General features: G+C 35.8%; 1 protein-coding gene across 9 annotated transcripts in view; it reads left to right on the top strand.

The window, feature by feature from the left end:
* The window catches only part of C1GALT1 (core 1 synthase, glycoprotein-N-acetylgalactosamine 3-beta-galactosyltransferase 1), a 65,175-nt gene that overhangs the window by 3,160 nt on the left and 39,788 nt on the right, over positions 1-22,227 (top strand). For 2 of the 9 annotated variants that reach the window (XM_077123137.1, XM_077123146.1), the window contains exon 2: positions 22,065-22,224. The exons of the other annotated variants lie outside the window; for them this stretch is intronic. The gene's annotated coding sequence lies outside the window, so the exon portion shown is untranslated. The remainder of the gene's footprint in view (positions 1-22,064; positions 22,225-22,227) is intronic. 9 annotated transcript variants of the gene reach the window in all.

Below are 22,227 nucleotides of genomic sequence, written 5' to 3'. Positions count from 1 at the left end.
TCAATATTTTTCTAAACTGTTGTTTTCTTAAAAAAAAAAAGTGATCTGGGAGACTCTTCTGAGTACTGCCAGGTAGTTTCTGTTTGTTGCATGCAGTATTATCCTTGAGTTTGTGCTTGCCATCACTGTAACAACAAAAAATTACTACTTTAATCGATGAAATCTAAATATAAGAGAGGTGGGCTGAATATAGATATATACTGGATTTATTTTGAGGCAAGAAAACCAAATCAGTGATTTGTAGTGTGGATGAAGGTTTTGCAGCCATCAAAAGGAGAAAAGCCACAGGAGGACTGAGACATTGGAAAATATACAAGTTTGGTACAGAAGTGCCAAACTTCAAAGAACCTATACTGTAGCAGTTGTATTATATTTATGTTGCAAGTGGGGATTTATTCTCAGGAAAATGTCATTGCCACATTAAATTAATACTCTTAATTAAAGAAAAAAAACTGGTTAGAGAGGAACCCTAATTTGTACTTGAACTTAGGCTTTGCATCTAATTCAAACGTCCAAAGGGAGGATAACATGTCAAAATCTGTAATGTGAAAATAGGAAGCATCCCTTCCAGAAGAAAATATTACAAAACCTGTATACCAGAGCAAGGAAAGCCCATACGGAGGTGAAAGAGACCAAAAAGAAAATCTGAATGTTATCTAACACCAGTGTATGAGCTTCTATGTATTAAAGTACATTTAAACTTTTGAAAGTTGAGTAATAGAAGATTTAAAATTATATACAGCTTGCTGTGTCATATGCATTTTTGATCATATAATTTATGTTATATAATGTTTCACAAATGTCTAGCATTAAATTATTGAATTAGAGGATACAATGGAAGCAGAGTGGAGGGCATCTGAATTTTTTCTCGTATTTGAGTGCCTGTTAATGTATCAGCAGTGAACAAATGAACAAAAATATCTATCCGTCATGGAGCTAAACATTGGTTTAGCTAAACGTCATGGAGCTATAACATGATATAACCATGTATATTCTAAACAATGGTTCTTAAAATGTGGCCTCTGGATCCTCAGCATCAGCATCACCTATAAACTTGTTAAATACAAATTCTCCACCCTAGACTTCATGAACTGGAAATTGTTTACTAAGCCTTGCAGGTGATTCAGATGTAGACTTAAGATTTGAGAACCACTGATTTAGATGGAGAAGAGTGAAAATAGACCACTGATTTCAATGGAGAAGAGAGACAGTATAATATACAAAACATTAGCTATTGATAAATGCTGTGGAGAAGAATAGAGTGGCCAGGTAAGGACTGCTCACCCTTCCCGCCTCCACCCCGCACCCTCAGCTCCTCAAAGGTAGGTAGAGATTTAATGGAGTGAAGGAATGATCCATGTAAGTATCTGGGTAAGATGTGTTCACAGCAGAAAACAGATGTAAATAACCTGGCATGTTTGAGGAATAGCAAGGAGTTCAGAGTTACAGAGCAAGAGGAACAGGTAGTATTAGGTTTAATCCTATAAAATTACTGCTATTTATTCTTTTTTGACCTAGAAAAACACCAAATACTAAGAGGAGAGATCAGAAAGAAAGGGATGGAAGTAGGATGCACATTATCTGAAAGTGATCTTAAGGTTTTGAATTTCTCTCTGATGGAAAGACACTGGAAGGTTTTAAGCAAATGAGTGACATGATCTAAGTTTTAAAAAGGATTGCTCTGGCTACTGCTCTGATAAAGAAGGAAAGAATGAAGGAAGGGAAAAACTTGTTTAGGAGACTGTTGCAGTAGTTGAGGAGAAGAGAAAGTGGTGACTAGGACCAGGGTGGTGGTCATGGAGAGGTTAAAGGAGGTACAAGACTAAAAACACACACAGAGGATCTAGTAAAATGCGAGTTTTTTCCTCAATTAACCAGTTTTCCTCCTCAAAGGCAACTACTGTTATAACTCGTTTTATGTATTCTTCCTGAGATATTTTATGCATATGTGTTAAGCTATTTTTTAACGGGTTAGTGGAGTGGTTCTCAACTGGCAATGTTTGGAGACATTTTTGGTTGTCACAAGTGGGTTGGAGTGGGGTTATTACTACATACTACTGGTAGGTAAGGGTCAGGGATGCAGCTAAACATCATAAAATGAAGAGAACTCAACAAAGAATTATCCAGCTCAAAATAGTAATGAGTGTGTTTAGCAATATGGAGATTGAGAAACCCTGGCTTAAAGGGATTTACATAGAACTGGGCATAAATGGTGGCGGGAAGAGGGCATTCTAGATGGAGGTGACAGCAGTAACCACTGCATTGATATGTGTGGGGGAACTACAGATCAGGATTGCTGAAGCATAAATTATAAGGCACAGAATAGGAAAAGATGAGTTTGGAAACCTAGAAAGAGTCTGTATCGAGGCTAACCTTTATATGTCATATTAATTAAAGATGTGTAATTGTTGTCTCGTATGCAGTGGGGATCTGTGGAAGGACCTACAGGGTGACATGGTCAACTTTGTGTTTTAAATGGGTCATTCTAGTGACAGAATGGGGATGAGTTGAGGGGAATCAGCACTTGATACAGGGAAATAGGTTAGATATTCCAGTAGCCAGGGGAAGAGATAAAGGTTTTAAGTGGGACAAGCAGTACAAATAAAGAGGAACAGATGAATTAGAAAAATAAGATATAAAATTGGCAAGTTTTGGCAGTTGGATGTGGGGTGAGGGTAAGTAAGAGTTGACGCTGTCTCTGATTTCTCATTTAGATAATCAGATGGCTTTGAGTAAAATGGGAAGCCATTGGTGGGTTATTTAGGTAATCACCTCAATTTAGGTGAGGTGAGCAGGTTTGAGGATGGAAAATAATAAGTCACTTTTGGAGATGTTGACATGCCTATGGTTCAGGTGGAAATGTTTAACAGGCCTTTGTGTATATATATATATATTCAGAAAATTCTGAAAATGATCGTGAGATACTTTTGGGTAACAAATGAAGGGAAATTAATGCACATTGATTTTTTACTACATTATTTCACTATAGATAAAATAGTCTAGCTTTGTTTATTTTTTTTGTCAGAAAACCAGTAGGTGTGTATATGGTAAAATCAAGCCATCAAAAGATTACAGAATTAAAAAAAAAAGTTTTTCTTATTTTTGCCAGCTGAACCCATCTTAGTTCCTGGATTTAGCCCTTGTTAAGTATCTGGTATATAGATCTTTCCAAAATTTTTTGTATGTACAGAAGCGTTTAAAAAGCTATGCAATTATACTATAGGGACTTTTCTTTTAAAAAAAACTTTTATTTTGCTCATTTTTTTAAGTTAATGAGCTATGGAAAAGATAAATGAAAGGGTAAGGTAGAGACTAACGGATAAAGCAGGATCTCTTCAGTGTAAGTTAAAAGATGCATGTATACATGCTGACATAAGCATTACTTTTTTGTTAAGGATATATAATAAACAATGAACTGTAGTTACGTTTGAGAAGAGCTAGGATATTCTTCTGTATGGTTTCAGTTTGGATTTTTCTTTGCATTTCTCCGCATTAAAAAAATACCCAGTATACCTTATTAATGTTAAAAAGTAATAGCACTTGCCAATGGTGCAAATATTTTCTTGATCAGCACATATAAATAGATCATTTGTGTGTGTGTGTGTGTGTGTGTATGTGTGTGTGTGTGAGGTTATTGTTTTTAACCACTGCATTCTGCTGTGTGGATGTACCATAACTTTTTATTTTGCTATTACAATAGGATTAAAAATATTAATCTGCTTATTTGATTTACCTTTCTTTATGAGTGGAATTGAATATCCTTGACCATTGTATTTTCTTTTTCTGTGAGTCCTTTATTTTTATATTGGGTTATCATTTGTAGTTTTCTTTATGTATGATACTTTTTTGTATTTTAACATTTTTTATTAAAAAACATACTTTGAACCATCAATTTCACTACCAGGAATTTATCCAGTGAATAAATTACAATTTTTGTAGAGTCAAAGCTTCTGAGTTTAGAAAACATTTCAATCCATGAGATTATACAAATGTAATAAAAGGAGGTGTTTTCTTCTAGTTTTGTTTTAATTTCAGATTTTTAATGTTGAAGCTTTGGGAACATCTGGAGTTGTTATAAGAAGAACAGTAGGAAATCCATCTAACTAGTTGCTTTTTACTTTTCCCCAAAATGTTAGCTAACTATTTCAGTTGAAGAAGCCATCTTTTCCTTTCCAATTTGAAATGCTATGCATATTATTTATTAAATTTCCATGTGTACTTACTTTTTTTTTGGCATGAACAGGCACCAGGAATTGAACCTGGGTCTCCGGCATGGCAGGCGAGAACTCTGCCTGCTGAGCCACTGTGGCCCGCCCTGTGCTTGCTTTTAATATAGACTATTTCAATCTGAAAAGTCCTTTTAATAAAACTCATTCAAGAGAGATCACCAGGGGCACACCCTTAGTCTAACACAGTTAGGTTAATTTGCTGCTTTGAGGGAGATTGTACACCAGAGGAACTGTCAGCATTTTCACCAAATAAAAAAGGGGCAGAGTTATTATAGAATTTCAGAGAAGGGTAGAGTTCAGGCAACATTTGAATCAAGCAGTATTTGTTAGGTTTATAGAAAACCAGAACTGTGGGTCAAGGTGTTAACATCAGGTCTGGGCAGAGAAACCAACTCAGGCTCCTGTTTTTTTTGGAGATTACAAAGTTGAATAACTATGGAATGTTGTCTCTGGAAACCCATTTTCTGAAGCTCTGAGTTGAAATTGAGGATACTTCTCTTTTTTAATGATCCACATGTCTCACATTCATGCAAAAGTAGGATATTTGTTTCAAACAGTGTATTTTCTGACAATTTGTAGTTGTAGAGATCAGAGTTTCTCAGCTGTCTTTAGTATTAAATAACTTCTAAAAGCATTTTTTAAAACATCATTGATCTAATCTGTTCAGCCTCAATATGAAATTACTTTAACTACTATACCTCTACTTATTGTGGGTTAAATATTTTATAATCTGATAGGCTTAGTCTGCCCATCCCCTGATGCCCGTTTCCAGAATTTTCCTTTTATATTTACATGTTTATTTTTCCAGCAACAGTTAGAATAATGTCTACCAAATAATTTAATTTTTAGAAATCTTTTTGTGTTTTGATTGGAATTATATTATGTATATATAGGTTAATTTGGAGAAAACTGACATCTTTACCATATTCAGTTTTTGTATCCCCAAACATATCTTGTCTTTCCATTTATTCGGGTACTCTTTTACATCTGTCAGTGAAACTAATTTTTTTTGCCTTTTTTTTATATGTAGAACTTGTACATTTCTAGTTACATTTATTTATATTTTTTGTTTGCTGATACAACATGATCTTCCATTATTGTTGCTTATTATCTGTTTACTTTAAAAAGTGGTTTCACATGTTATTTTATAAATAGCTGACGAGTAAATTGTATGTTTTTTTCTAATAATGTTTCAATTTTTTTCCAAAAAAAGTGCATATGATGATTTTGCCACCTCTTTTCTAATACCTATGCCTCTTATTTGCTTGTCTAGTTGCATTGGCTAGTTTTACCAGTGCAGTGTTAAATAATGATGGTAATAGCCTGCACATTGTTGGTACTTAACTTTAGAAGGAAAGCTTCTAAAGGAACTGATGCATAAAACACAACTGATAATATTAATCTATGTTCCACAATTGTAGTGTCTCCTTAGTGGATGTTAGCACAGAAAGAGAAGAAGGTATCCTCAGATATGGTAATTTCCTTGGGCTCAAAAGATACGCTTTCTTCTTAGGAAAATAGAAATAGGGACAAGTAGGTCATAATCTAGAAAGACACAAAAGAAGTAAATATTTCAGAAACAATCAGGTGTGTCTGTGGACTTCCTACCTATGGAATTGAAAGATAAATGAGCCATAACTATTATTCTTGAGCAGCACATAGTCCAGTGGGAGAGAGGTATGCATATACTTAATTATCATGCAGTTTGATAAGTGTATTTTAGGGATATGAATGAAGGAACAAGGAAACACTTGGTGGGAGGCAGTTAATTTGACTGTGGGGTTTGGAGAGGGATATCATGGAAAGCTACAGAAACTAAGATAACTTTGAAAGATAATTATGCATCTACCTAGTCAACAAGAAGGGGAGAGGGGAGCACTCCAGACAGAAAGAATAGCATAGCCAAAGTCTATATGAAAGGCCATGACAGACACTGAGAATTTTTGACTTGTAGGCTATATGGTTAGTTGATATTACAAATAAGAGTACAAGAAAGCAAATTGGAGCAAGATTTTGTGTACCAAGTTAATTCAGCAGTATGGATTTCATCCTGTGGCATTAGGAAGTATTATGTTTTTTAAACAAGACTGCTATAGGGAGCCTATATGAAGGTGTTGGCAAGGTGAAGTAAAAGAGCTGAGCTCAGGGGCAAATGGTCAAGGAATGGAGGGAGGAAAGTATTATTGCAGAATGGTGAAATAGAGATATGTGGAGATATGATCAGATTTGCTGGAAAGGAGTGGTGAAAACAATGAGATGTTTTGCCTTCTCATTTCAAGCCAGCTAATACTTATTACACTAGTATCTTGTGAAAAGCATAATGATCAGCAACTTTAATAGGCAAGACAGTATTTTTTTCTTTTGACACTTTTTAATAGAGATGTAATCACATGCCACGGAATTCACCCTTTTAAGTGTGCAATTTGGTAGTTTTTAATATAATCATAAAGTTGTGCAACTATCACCACCATGCAAGTCCACAATCTTTTCATCACCCCAAACAGAAACTCCATATCCATTAGCAGTCATTCCCCATTCACCCCTCCCAGCTTTCTGTCTCTATGGGTTTGCCTTTTCTGGACATTTCATATAACTGGAATCATGCACTATGTGGCATTTCACTTAGCATAATATTTTAAAGGTCATCTGTGTTTTACCACGAACAGTACTTAATTCTTTTTTTTTAACTTTTTAAATTGTATAATATAACATATATACAAAGCAAAGAAAGAAAAAGCAATAGTTTTCAAAGCACTAGTCAACAGGTGGTTATAGGACAGATCCCGGAGTTTGTCATGGCATACCATGCCATCTTCTCAGATTTTTCCTTCTAGATGCTCCAGAACATTGGAGGCTAGGAGGAATGTATTTTTTTATCATCACCTTTTTTTTCTTTTTTGTGAAAAGTAGCATATATATAAAAAAAACAATAAATTTCAAAGCACAGCACAACAATTACTTGTAGAACAGACTTCAGAGTTTAGATGGGTTACAATTCCACAATTTTAGGTTTTTACTCCTAGCTGCTCTAAGATACTGGAGACTAAAAGAAATATCAATATAGTGATTCAGCAATCATCCTCGTTTGTTAAACCCTGCCTTCTCTATATAACTCCATCATTACCTTTTGTCTCTCTCCCACTCTTTAGGGGTAGTTGGACTATTCCCCTTCTACCTTTTTCATGTTGGAAAAGCTTTCAGTAATAAGGGGTTGGGAAATGAAACTAGCTGATGCTCTGGAAAGGCTGGCCTCTAGGTTTCAGGATTTAACTGGTTCAGGGACCCATCTGGAGGTTGTAGGTTTCTGGAAAGTTACCCTAGTGCATGGAACCTTTGTACGGATTGGCTGGAATGGTTCTGTTTGGGGTTTGGCAAGTTATGATAGGTGGCAATGTCTAATTGAAGTTTGCTTATGAGCACCCTCCAGAGTAGCCTCTAGACTCTATTTGAACTCTTAGCCACTGATACCTTATTAGTTATACTTCTTTTCCCCCTTTTGGTCAGGATAGCATTGTTGATCCCACGGTGCCAGGGCCAGACATATCCCTGGGAGTTATCTCCCATGTCACCAGGGAGACTTTCCTCCCTGGATATCATGCTTCACGTAGAGAGTAGGGCAATGAATTCACTTGCAGAGTTGGGCTTAGAGAGAGAGAGAGGCCACATCTGAGCCACAAAAGAGGCCCTCCATATGTGACTCTTAGGCACACCTATAGGTAGGCTAAGTTTCTCCACTACATCCATAAGTTTCACAAGAGCAAGCCTCAAGATCAAGGGCTTAGCCTATTGATATTCATTCTTCTTTAATAGCCAAATAATATTACATTCTGTGGATGTACCACATTTGGATCATCTGTCAAATTGATGGATATTTCAATTGTTTCTATCTTTGGGCTATTATGAATAATGCTGCTATAAACATTCATGTACCACTTTTAGTGCAGTTGTATATTTTCATTTCTCTTGGGTATGTATACCTAGAAATTGTGAGTCCTATGATAAGACCGTATTTTTTTTGCCTTCTGGGAATTTATACCCTGAATAGAGGAAAATATGCAGTGACTATATTCTTAGTTCCTAGGATAGTATTTGACACATAGAAAGGTGCTCAATCAGTAGCATGTTCCAAGATTACATAAAATCTCACAATCAAGTTAAAATCAAGTTGTGTAAATCTCAGATTATAATTCTATTTTTAAAATGATCCCATTAAAGCATCAAAAGATGAGCATATCTTTTTGTTCCATGATTCCACAAATAATTTCTGGTTAGTTTCATATTACACTGCTTTATCATACCCAAATGAAGGGAGGTGGGAAGAGAGCATGCCATATAGATTTCCCCTTATAGATGCTCCTTAGTGCCTAACACTCAGACTGTAGGATTTCCAAGCCTGGGCATACCAACCAGGAATCTAAAGAAGATTGAACCTGAGCCAGATGAAAAGAGCACTGAATGAAGGAAAAATTTGCTTCCCTGGTTTAAGTATTGCTGCAAATTTGCGTGAGGATGAGGGTTGAACATAACATCTTCCCATTTGAGTTCTAAGTACCTTGAAATTAGAGAACTTTCAAGCCTTCCTCTTCCTTTTTCATATCTGGCAAGCTTTGAAAAAAACTTCTTTGGTCAAAGTAATGCATTGATTCTCACAGTGTGAGCCAGGGAAACTGAGGTCTCTCAGACCCTTTCAAGAGGTCCACAAGATCAAAACTATACTAAACTATACTAAGATTTTAGTTGCTTTTTAAACTCATTATTCTACAAGGGTTTAGTGAAGTTTTCTAGAAACTACATGATGTATACTAATGCAACAAATTAAAATGCAAAGGAAATGTGAAACTCCAGCTATCTTCTACCAAGCCAGATAATCAATTGATATAACCCACATAAACAAAAACTATTTGGGGTCCTCAGTAATTCAGATATTAAAAGAATTCTGATGCCAAAATTTTTAGAGCTGCTCAGTTTGGAAAAATATCTAAAGAAAAATGATCACAGCTGCCCCTAATCCAACCACTGAAATTAAAATCACTAACATCATTGTATGTTTTTCCTAGTCTCTTTTGTTAAAAGCGTAGCTTTTTTTAAGTACATAGTTATTTTGCATCTTTTTTTTTTTTGGCTTATGTGGTAACTACATTTGTGTGGTGCATGATATTCTATTTAGTGGGTATACCTTAGTTAATATAATTTTCCATTTTGTTGATTCTAATTTTGGCTATAAATCTTTCATTTATTTGAGGAAAATGACTTTTAAAAAAATAAAGATGACTCCTTACACTAGATTTAGAATTGAGTTGCTGAGTCAGAATCCAGCTGCGTTTGAGGGCAAAGAGTATAATATGGTAAAAAGAATTTTTAATTGTCTTTTGGGTTTTTGATATTAGCTGTTATTTTAAATTTTGAAATGGAACTGTATAGATGAACAACTCTGAATTATTTTCCAGGCAACAGACCCATGCTTTGAAAGGCTTCCCTCACGTTTCTGCTTCAGTGTTCCATTGGCACTTTAAAGTAGATACAGTATGATGCACTGAATGTTGATTTAACCAAAATTATAATACAACCATGAGACTTTGTCGTGTCATAAGAGTATCTTTTACCTCACATTGTTGGATAATTTGACTGGGCATAAAATTCTAGATTGGAAATCACTTTTCCTTAGAATTTTGAAGAAGTTCCTCCTCCATTGCTGTCTAACTTCCACCATTTCTGTGAGAAACTTCAGACCCATTAGACTCCTAATCTCTCGTATGTGACCTTTCCCCCTTCTCTCTGAAAGCTTGTGGGATGGTTTCTTTGACCCACATGTTCTGAATTTTGTGATAATGTGTCTTAAAGGAATTGTTTTGTTCACTTGTGCTGGTTACCATTGAATTCTTTTGTTCTGGAATCTTCCTTGAAATATTTGGTTAATTTCTTCCCTTCTCTTTTGCCTGGACTTTTAAACAAAACTGATTTTTGATTATATGTTTTCTCTCTTATTTTCTATCACCTTGTTTTTTTACTTTGCTTTTTTTTTTTTTTTAACTTTTTTTCATTGTGAAATACAGCATATATACAAAAAAACTAAAACAAAAAAAAAAGCCCAATACATTTCCAAGTACATTTTAATAGGTAGTTATAGAACAGAGTTTAAAGTTTGGTAGGAGTTACAGTTCCTCGATTTTTCATTTTTTCTTCTAGCTGTTTTAAGACACTGGAGACGAAAAGAAATATCAATGTAATGATTCAGCAGTCATACTCATTTGTTAAATCTTATCTTCTGTGCTATATGCCTCCTCTCTCTTTTTTCTTTTTTGTATAAAATAACATATATACAAAAAGCAAGAAATTTCAAAGTACATTGCAACAATTAGTTGCAGGGCAGATTTCAGAGTTTGGTATGGGTTGCAATTCCGCAATTTTAGGTTTTTACTTTTAGCTGTTCTAAGGTACTGGGAACTAAAAGAAATATCAATATAATGATTCAGCAGTCATACTTGTTTGTTAAACCCTACCTTTTCTCTATAACTCCACCATCACCTTTGATCTTTCTCCCACTCTAGGAGTATTTGGGCTATGCCTATTCTAACCTTTTCATTTTGGAAGGGGCTGTCAGTAATTTGAGCTGGGGGAATGGAACTGGTTGATGTTTTGGGAGCCTGGCCTCCTTGCATTTCAGGATGTGTCTGGTCCAGGGATTCATCTGGAGGTTGTGGGTTTCTGGAAAGTTACCCTAGTGCATGGAACCTTTATACAATCTTATATATTGCCCTAGGTGTTCTTTATGTTTGGCAGGAATGGTTTTGGTTGGGGTTTGGCAAGTTATGATAGATAGCAGTACTGAAGCTTGCATAAGAGTGACCTCCAGAGTAGCCTCTTGACTCTTTGAACTCTCTTAGCTAGTGATACCTTATTAGTTATATTTCTTTTACCCCTTTTGGTCAAGATGGCATTGTTGAGCCCATGGTGCCAGGGCCAAGCTTATCCCTGAGAGTCATCTCCCACACTGCCAGGGAGACTTTCACCCCTGGATATCATGTCCCATGTAGGGGGTAGGGCAATAATTTCACTTGCAGAGTTGGGCTTAGAGAGAGAGAGAGAGGCCACATCTGAGCAACAAAAGAGGTCCTCCCGAGGTGACTCTTAGACATACCTATAGATAGGCTAAGCTTCTCCGCTATGTACATAAACTTCACAAGAGCAAGCATCAGGATGAGGGCTTGGCCTTTTGACTTGGATGTCCCTAATGTTTGACACAGTATCCGGAGTTTCCCTGGTAGTAACGTTTAATAGTACTTTGGTTTCCTTTTGAGGAGATTTTTAACTTCTATTGGGATTTGAAGTTTTCTTCTAACATTTTAATGTGTAGGGGTTCTTTTTGTTTTCTGGTTTTCATTAAAGAAACTAGTATCCTTTTGTTTTTACAGGGATGCAATATTACCTTTTGTCTCTTAGCAGGATATTAATGGTAGTTGTATTTTTGTGAGGTTTCATCGCATTACAGTTTCTTCCAAGTTGCTTTAAATTTGACTATGTTGGTCATTATCTTTTATATTAAGAGGCTTTCCTTAAAATGTGTGGTGAGCATGTCTGGGTATTCATATTTTAGAGTGGATACAAAAAACTACTTCAGGAGGTGAGGCAAGATGGCAGCATAGTGAGGTGTGGAATTTAGTTCATCCTCCAGAGCAGCTAGTAAATAGCCATGAACGGTACACAGCAGTTGCTAGGGGAGCATCCATGATTGGCATGTAGAATACACCAGTCTGGACAAGCAGGACTGGCTGTGACCCCGTACAGAAGTGTAAGTGCCCCAAGCTGCCGAAGCCAGTGCCCCTCCCTCGTGGGCACAGCAGGGTGGTCCCTGAGGGAAAAGGAAACAGACTTCACTAGCAGTGTACTAAACCAAACTTCAGTTGCAAAATTAATTTACACATTCTCTCTACTGAAAACAGGCCCCCAGCACAGGTAGAACTGGAATAAGCACTAGAGGAACTAAGAGTTTTTGCCCTGGCATAGAGTGTGGAACTGATGGGCAGAAAAAAAAAGAAAAAAAAAAAAAACCAGAGGCCTTTTGGCTTGGACAGCACAAAATACTGGAAGGGGTTGAACCTCCAAGGAAAGGGGACACATACAGCCTGGAGATACTTAGAGCCATGTACTAACTTAAATTCTTGAGTGACAAACCTGAGGAGCAGGGATCCGGCTTTTTTTTTTTTTTTCTTTTTTCTTTTTCTCTATTTCTTAATAGCTTATTAGATAGAACTCTAAGCACTCTCAAGATCCAGTATGGCCCCAGGCAAGTGTGGAATTAAACTAATCTGAGAGACAAAGTAACTGGTCAGGTGAAAGGAAAATTGATGCTGGCTACTCTTTCCTCTTGAGATGTGGGCCTGTCTGGTCTGGGAAAATCTGACTGGGGTCTATAATATCTGAGGAGAGTGTCCTCAAACAAACAAGCAAAAGGGTCCATATAGGCAGGGCAAGAAACAGGAAAACAAGAACTGAAAAATTCTGATCAGTTAAACAGAACATATGCTAGAGCTCTAGAATAAGTTGAACTGAATGTCAAAGAATAGATAGAGAACAAAGCTATCAAGCAAGAAAATCCTAGGTGAAAGAGTGAAAACAACCTCTGGAATAAACTAATTAAAGAAATAAAACACCTAGAAGCCAGCAAAAAATAAGAAGTTATATCTCGAAGCTATGGTCCAGTGAAAGGAACAAACCAAAAGAAATATAGGGAAAAGAATGAAAAAATATGAGCAGAGTCTCAGGAAATTGAATGACAACATGAAGTGCATGAACATATGTGTTGTGGGTGTCCCAGAAGGAGAAGAGAAGAGAAAAGGAGGAGAAAGACTAATGGAAGAAATTATCACTGAAAACTTCCCATCTCTGTGAAAGTCATAAAATTACAGATCCCAGTTGTACAGCATATCTCAAACAGAATAGATCCAAATCAACATACTCCAAGACACTTACTAATCAGATTGTCAGATAGCAAAGACAATGAGAATTTTGAAAGCAGCAAGAGAAAAGCAATCCATCACATATAAGGGAAGCCCAATAAGACTATGTGTGGATTTCTCAGCAGAAACCATGGAGGTGAGAAGACAGTGGTATATTATATTTAAGATTTGAAAAGAGAATTCTATAGCCAGCAAAATTGTCCTTCAAAAATTGAGGGGGAAATTAGAATATTTTAGACAAACAATCACTGAGAGAATTTGTGACCAAAAGACTGGCTCTGTAAGAAATACTAGCGAGAGCACTACAGGCAGATAGGAAAAGGCAAGAAAGAGAGGTCTGGAGAAGAGTGTTGAAATGAAGACTATAAGTAAAGGGAAAAAGAGAAAAAAAATAGAAATGACATATAAAATCCGAAAGATAAATGGTAGAAAGTACTGCCTTTATAGTAATAACATTAAATGTTAATGGATTAAACTCCCCAATTAAAAGACATAGACTGGCAAAATGGATTAAAAAAAACAGGACCCATCTATATGATGTTTACTGGAAACTCATTTTAGACCCAAGGACAAAAATAGGTTGAAAGTGAAAGATTGGAAAAAGATATTTCTTACAAACAACAATCAGAAAAGGAATAGCTAAACTGATATTTGACAAATTAGACTTCAAATGTAAACAATTAAAAGAGACAGAAAAGGATATTATGTATTAATAAAAGAAACAATTCAACCAGAAGACATAACAAATATATATATTTATGCACCGAGCCAGAGTACTCTGAAGTATATGAGGCAAACACTGACAACACTGAAAGAAGAAAAACTAATTGGAGCTTGTATACATGGGTGGGTTTTATTACCAACAGTTTTCACTGTAGGGTGATCTGACTGGCATGAGTCATTGATGAGCTTTTGGGAATTCCTTAGAATAAATCCAAATCAAGTGAATTTTGGCTTCTATCCTAAAACAACAGATGATGCCAGTGCACTTTCTGCATCTCCTTACTGCTCACAGGCTCTTGGTGTGTTTTCATGTACAACATGTAGCTCCAAACGGGCTACCCTCAAATTGCCAAAGCCAGCTTTGGCCTTGTACAAGCTGTGGAAGTGTCTAAAAAATTTGTTTCCTGGGGACAGCTCTTAACCATTAACATAGTGTGACTTTATACTTTCTCTAGAGCTCCCCTGAAGTATTCAGCCAAAATCACCCTCATTAGGTAAAAAGTACCTTACTCTTGCTTGGATTCCTGCTTTTCCCTCTCCCTACTCCCTTACAAGTTTTTTGAGGAAATAACTTCTAATAAATTACTTTAACACAAATATCTCATTTCAGGGTTTGTTTCCAGGGTACCCAGCATAAAATAACGGTGATATTTCTTCTGCATTCTCCTTGATAATATAATATTTTGGAGTGAGATTGAGATTTTCTATGCTCTTTGTTTCTGTGCTTTCTTTGTGAGATGTTGGTATCAAACTTTTACTTTATTTTAGGAAGGATCAGTTAAGTGCTGCTACTTAATTTTCTGGAGTGATTTTTTCCTAGTAAAAAAATCATGGTGTTTGAAAGATGGAAATATTTCATCTGGGAAAAGCCTGGACACCGTTTGCCTTTTGAAGTCTGGCCTCTTGACAACGTTTTTTATTTCTTCTGTGGTTGCATTTCCATGTTTAATAGTAACTATACTTATTGTTATATAAAGTGTTCTGTGTTTTTTTCATTTATTATCTGAATGTGGATACAGTTTGAGTTCTGATTTGAACAAACCAACTGTAAAAAGACATTTGTGAGCTAATTGAAGAAATATTGTAACAGAAGACAGTTTGAGGAAACTTGGATTATAGACCACAGGTTAGGTAAATTCAAAGAACTGTTAATATTGTTAAGTTTGATAATGGTTGTATAACATTACAGCTATATAAGAAAAATACCTATTTTTTTAGAGTGGTTTACATAAGCGTGCAAAGGTGAGATGACATGATGTCTGAGATTTGTGTTAAAATACTATAATTGATAAAAAGGAAAAAATAAATGAAGTAAATATGGCAAAATTTTTATTATGTGATTTTATATGATGGACTTATGGGAATTCATTGTTAGAGTCTTTTTTACTTTTGTGTTTGTTTCAAAATTCTTGTGGTTAAAATTTTAAAAAACAAAACCATCTTATTTATCTCTGTGATGAATTTAGAACATATATTCCTTAGCATAATCTCCCATTCCCACTCCATTTTAGTTGGCATAATCTGCCATTTTTACCTAATTCTTTTATAAATTACTATTACCATTTTATCCTATATCACTTTTCTTTACTGAATAATTCTCTCTCTCCTCTACTTTGTTTCATAATTACCACACACAGTTACTTCACAAGTTTATGTTAGAAAGGATTATGTGTCTAACTGCCATTATTTTAATTGTATGATTTCCTCATTTTTGATTTTTTAAAGTTTAGATTCATCTCTCAACTGAATTTATCTTTTTTTTTTTTGTATACTGTATGGTATGAGTCACATTTCACTCTTCTTCTATGTGAGCATCCCATTATTGCAGCACCATTTGTTGAAAGAAAAATTTTTGTTTTGGGGGGCAAAGTGCATGGGGCCAGGAATTGAACCTGGGTCTCCTGCATGGCCTGTAAAAATTCTACCACTGAACAACCCTTTCATCCCCTGAATTATATCTTTAAGTAGATCGTGTATCAAGGGTATATGGGTTCAGGGTTCTTGCATATTTGAAGATGTCTTCCTGTTACTTTGATTTTTTGTTGTTGTTGTTGTTACTTTGATTTTTGAATGATGTCTTGCTGATTATTTAAGTCTATAGCATATGCTTCCCCCTCAAAACTTAAGTTTTTGTAGTCTTTCATTGGCATATAATGATGCAAAGGAGAAAGCTGACTGAAATTTTTTTTCTTTGTAGTTCTCCCTTTGCCTTGTGTGTTTGTTTTTCCCTGGATACTTACAGAGGGTTTTTTTGTTTTGTTTTAAGAACAAAGTTCAGGATGTCTTTCAGTATTTATCCATCTGTATTTGATTTCTGTGGGTCGTCTGTGAGACCTTTAAATATTCAGATGCAAGGCCTTTATTTTAGTGCATTTTCTTTTATTATATCTGATTTTTTCTTTCCTATTTCATTTGTTCTGTTATGTTTTGGGAAATAAGTTATCTCTCTTTGTTCTCCATTGTCTTTCATATCTGTCATCTCCTTTCTAACTGCTTAAATCTCCAATTTCTAAGGGCACAAAGCAGTCCCATATAGTTTAACACTTTCTTCTTTTTTTATGGAGTAAAATACTCACAACTGTGATTTTCACTTTTGCATCCCATGTTTCAGTTTTTGACATTGCAATATTTTTTCTAGGTCTCATCTATTTCTGCTTACTCATTAAAAAAAATAGAGTCAGTTCTAGCTTATCTAGCTTAAAAATTGTGTGGGTAGAATTTTCTTTTACAGCCTTCTATGTTAGACAATTGTTGTTTGCACCATTTGGATCTTTCACATAACATTTTAGCTAGAGAGAGATTTGGGCTGTTGCTAGTTTCTGTCCTGTACTTAGCTGTCTGAGAGAGGTAAATAGATTGATCCTGGGACCTTGGGCAGCTACAAGTAGAGATTTTTGTCTCAGACTTTTTCCGTGATTTTTTTTTTTAAGGCTTTGGAGGTGGGATGCTTCACCAGGTTGGGAACATATCATTCATATTTGCTTGGTATTTTCCCCATTTTGTCAGGGTGAGTAGTTCACTTTGATAAGAAATTGTATTTGTTTGATGCATAAACACATTATTTCCCCTTCATAGTAACCTTTGGTCCATACCAGCAAAGTTGATTTGTTTTCAAATCTCACTCCTTGTTGAAAAGTAAGGCCAGAAGAAAAAAATGGTAAATCTTCATCTTCAGTGGTACTACCAAATTCTGCGATAGAGGAATGGAGGAATGGACTCCAACTGAGAATTTCTACCTTGTAATAGCACCTCATTCAGGATTACAGCCTTGGACCCTCCTGGTCAAATGATTTTAATGAGGCCCATCAGAATGGTTTCCTCTTAACTTCCAACAATGCTTTAAGCTTGCTCTCAAATTATAGAATTTTATATTGCCTCCTGGTTCAAATTCCATTAGCCTTGGCAAACGTCTAAGTTTTTGGTAGAAGTTGAAGTCATTTTTCTGGTAGGTGATATATTCTTCTATTTTGCAATCCTCTGTGTGTTTATTTTGATTATGGAGGAGGTCTTCCCCTCTCTCCTGTTTTTCCTTTCCTCCTGGCTTACCCTTCTTCTTTTTTCTTCCCTTCCTCTTTTCCTCCTGTTCCTCCTCCTCTCTCCCTCTAAATGCTGGTAAGTGTATGTATCTATACTTCCACCCTTCCTAGAAGCCTGGATTTATAAGTATAACCTTTTACTATACAGTAAATACCTGTTGTAATATAATCATGATTATCTGTGGTTATCAAAGTGTCTCTAATCTCCTAAAAGTATTTTTGGCGGCGGGGGTGGGGAGGTGAACTGTCTGGGAATTGAACCCAGGTCTTCCCATGGAAGGTGAGCATTCAACCACTGAACCTAAAAGTATTTTAAAATATTTGTTTTCTGGTATCATAGTTATCCTTAGGCAAAAAGATGAAGGCCTTACCCCACTAGAACAAACTAGAGGGATAGAAGGTCAATAACGATAAATAATAATTTTTTTACTCTTTAGATGTATGCCTTTGCTATACATATAATACATGTTTTATGCTAAAAAATTAAAAAGTGTATACTAAATGTTAGAACATGAGCCATTATTTCAGACTGGGTAATCTAGGAAAACTGCTTGGAGTAGTTTGTACAGGAGTGATATTTTAACACCTGAGCTGTAGAAAGATTACTTTACCTATATCTACAGAAAGTCTTGCTGGGATTTCTGTAGGAATTGCATTAAGCCTGTATGTCAATTTAGGGAGAACTGACAGCTTTATTATGTGGAGTCTTCTACTGTGCAAGCATAGTACATGTCTCCATTTATTTAGGTTTCTGATTTCTTTGATCAGTGATTTTTAGCATGTATGGCTTATGCAAGTTTTGCTTGCTAATTCTTTATTTGTTATTGTTTCATTTAGTGATTGTAATTGGTATTGTATTTCTTAAATTTGGTGCCTATATGTTAGTATATAGGAAGTCTATGTTTTTTAAATGCTTTTATTGTGAAACATAGCATATATACATAAAAAAGAAAAAGTAATAATTTTCAAAGTACATTGTAGCAAGTAGTTAAAGAAAAGATTTCAATATTTGGTATGAAAAACCATTCCACAGTTTGAGGTTTTTCCTTCTTGCTGCTCCAAAACACCTGATGTTAAAAGAAATATCAGTATAGTGATTCACCAGTTGTAGTCATTTGTTAAATCTATTTTCTCTGTTATAACTTCTTCTCCTTTGATCCTTCTTCCACTTTTATAGGGATATTTGAGCTATACCTATTCTAGCTTTTTCGTATTGGAAAGGAGTGTCAAAAGTATAGAATAGGGGGATGAAATTAGTTAATCTATGAGAGGCTGGCCCCTCTGTTTCAGGATTTATCTGGCCTAGATAAATCTTCCTAGATAAAAACTTCCAGAGACTCTGGAAGTTACAGGTTTGGGGAATGTAAACTTAATGCATGAAACTTTTGTAGTGTGTCAGTTAGAACCCTAAGTGTTCTTTAGGGTTTATAGGAATGATGTTGGTTGGGGGTTGGGAGACCATGGCAATTAGCAATATCTAATTGAAGCCTGTGTGAGAGTAGCCTGCAGAATAACTTCTCGACTCTATTTGAACTCTTTAGCCACTGATAGCTTGTTTGGATAGATTTCTCTTCCCCCTTTTGGTCCATGTTGTAAGGGAGACTTTCACCCTGGATATTATATCCCATGTAAGGAGAAGGGAAATGATTTTCCTTGCAGTGTTGGGCTTAGAGGGAGAGGTTACATGTGAGAAACAAAAGAGGTTTCCTGGAAGCAACTCTTAGGCCTAATTATAGGTAGTCTTGGCTTTTCCATTAAAAAAAAGTTTCATAAGGGCAAACCTCAAAACCAAGTGCTTGCCCTATTTTCTTGGAAGTCCCTAATGTTTGAGAAGAGTAACAGGGGCTTCCCACACGGGAAAGTTTAATAGTTCCATATTTTTTCTCCCATCCCTTAAGGGACTCTACCAAAACTTTTTAATTATCTGTCCAGCATAGTCTGAGGTATTACATTAAGTATACAGAATTACAAGACTTTGTGCCTGTTCTGGGCTCCGTGTGTTTGTATTATATAAATGAGCTAACCAGACAGGTTGATTTCAATTGTGTGTTTACAGAAAATTTAGGTTCTCCATATGAGAAACCTGTTGGCATTTGGTTTTGTTTAGTAGGTGAAGCTCTAAAATGCATACACTGTCATCCTTTGTCTTGTATTCTGATTTACATTAGTCCCAACAAGGTCAGCTTTGATTTTATCACTAATTGACTCCTGATCTCTTTTTTGGTTACATTAATGGTTATTGTTTGTAGCAATGCTGACTTAAGTATTTTCTAAAAGAGAGCATACCATACTTGTTCTTTTGTTTCTGGCTTATTTGGCACAATACATTGTCCTGAGATCATTCACTTTGTTGCATGCCTCATGACTTTGTTCCTTTTTGTAGCCACACCATATTCCCTTATGTATATACCACAGTTTGCCCTTCTGCTTCTCAGTCATTATACCCCTCAGCCCCCTGTATCCATTGGGCAGTATGGACAATGTCCAAAATAAACAACCCATGTTATATGTGTCCTTACTTTATTGTACAGTCATCAGCACTCTGAATTGTAGACATTTTTCATTGTTCTAAAGAGACAAAAGCCTATAAACACAGCCTTACTAAATATGAAATCTAAACCTCCCCCATCTCCTTCTCCTCCCCCCTCCCCAATTACTTATTCCTGGTATTGCTGTGGTACTGTTGATGTCTTCCTGTTAAATATAGGCTATATATGCAACAGTAGTTTTCCCCCATAACCTGTATTATTGATTCTTTGTACAACATCAAACATTTGAAGTAGTTCATGCAAAAAACTATTTATAATTGTAGAGTTAATCAGTGGCTTTATATAACCACTTTCAATCATATTTACCTTCAGTATGGCAACTTCATTTATAATCCCACTAATGAACTATTATTACTTCTAGCTATTCCCTTTCCATTTAAGTTCAACCTCATTGGTAACCATTCACCCATCTCTAGCTTCTGTGTACCTCTAGGTCCCCTGTATTCTACTTTTATAAGCCCCTGGGTTTACCTTTGCCAGAGGCATAGTAGCAGAATTAAACAGTATCTCTTCTTTTGTATGTAGTTTATTTTACTCAGCTTTATGGCCTCAAAGTTCATCCATGTTGTCATATGTTTCAGTACCTCATTTTAACTTAGTGCCGCGTAATATTCCATCCTATTTCTATATACCACATTTTGTTTATCCATTCATCTGTTGATGGGTACTCGATTGTTTCCATCTTTTGGCAATTGTAAATAGAGCCGCTATTAATGTAGGTGTGCAAATGTTTGCTTGTATCACTGCTTTGAGCTCTTCTGGGTATATACTGAGTAGTGGTATTGCTGGGTCATAAGGCAGCTTGATATCAGAATTTTTGAGGAACTGCCGAACTTTGTCTTCCACAGTAGCTGTACCATTATACATTCCTACTAGCAGTGAATAAGTATTACAATTTCCCCACATCTTCTCCAACATGTGTAGTTTTCTTTTTCTTTACTAGCAGCCATTCTTATGGTTTGAGGTGATACCAGTTGTAGTCTTGATTTGCATTTGCCTTGTAGCTAATGAAGATGAGCATCTCTTCAAGTGCTTTTTAGCCATCTATATTTGCTCTTTGGGAAAATGTCTATTCATATCTTTTGCTCATTTTATAATTGTTGTTTGTTCTTTTTTTTGCTGAGTTGTATGATTTCTTTAAATACGCAGGATATCAAACCTTTATCCGATGTGTGGTTTCCAAATATTTTCTCCCATTGAGTTGATTTGGCTGCCTCTTTATCTTTTTAAAAGTCTTTTGAGACACGGAAGCTTTTGTTTTTAAGGTGTTTCCATTTATCTATTTTTTTCCTTCTTGCTTGTGCTTGGGGTGTCAAGTTTAAGAAGCTACTCTTATTACTAGATTTTGAAGCTATTTCCCTATATTTTCTTCTGAAAGTTTTATGGAACTGGCTCTTATATTTTAGGACAGTAATCAGTGTGTGAAACTTGTATAAGCTCAGATAGAGCCCTACATATTCTTTCGAGTTAACAGGAATTATCTTGATTGGGGTTTGGCAAAGCATGGTAATTAGCAATATCTGGTTAAAGCTTGCCTAAGAGTAGCCTCCAGAATACCCTCTTGACACTATTTCAACTGTCATAGCTACTGATACCTTCTTTTGTTAGGGAAGCGTTGGCAATCCTATGGTGCAAGGGCCAGGCTTGTCCCTGGGAGTCATGTCCCACATTGCCAGTGGGACTTTCACCCCTGGATATCATATCCCATGTAAGGGAGAGAGTAATGACTTTCCTTGCAGAGCTGGGCATAGAGTGAAAAGGGCCACATCTGAGCAACAAAAGAGGTTTCCTGGAAGTAATTCTTAGACATAACTACAGGTAAGCTTAGGTTTTCAGCTACAGAAATAAACTTCATAAAAGCAAGCCTTAATATCAAGGGTTTGGCTTATTGACTTGGAACTCCTTAATATTTGAGACAGTATCAGGGATTTCCCCAGCGGAAAAGCTTAATAGTTCCATATTTTTTCTCCCATCCCTCAAAGGACTTTGCCAATACTTTTATTATTATTAGTAGTAGTAGTAGTATTAAAATACTGAGTTTATTTCACATGTATATTTTTGTCTCCCCAGATTTCCATTTGTCTGACCATTGCTACTGCTATGTCCTATCATAACATTCCATACATGTTTAAAACCAAGCAAAGGGTGGAGTTCCATCTTTAAAAACTTAACAGGCATTTTGGACAACACATTCTTGGCCAAGGAACCTGGACAACATTTATCAGACACGGTA

The sequence above is a fragment of the Tamandua tetradactyla genome, chromosome 1 (genome assembly GCF_023851605.1).
Source record: "Tamandua tetradactyla isolate mTamTet1 chromosome 1, mTamTet1.pri, whole genome shotgun sequence".
NCBI classification, from domain to species: Eukaryota; Metazoa; Chordata; class Mammalia; order Pilosa; family Myrmecophagidae; genus Tamandua; species Tamandua tetradactyla.
The sequence above is the reverse complement of the archived record's forward strand: the minus strand, read 5'-3'. Positions and strand labels throughout refer to the sequence as shown.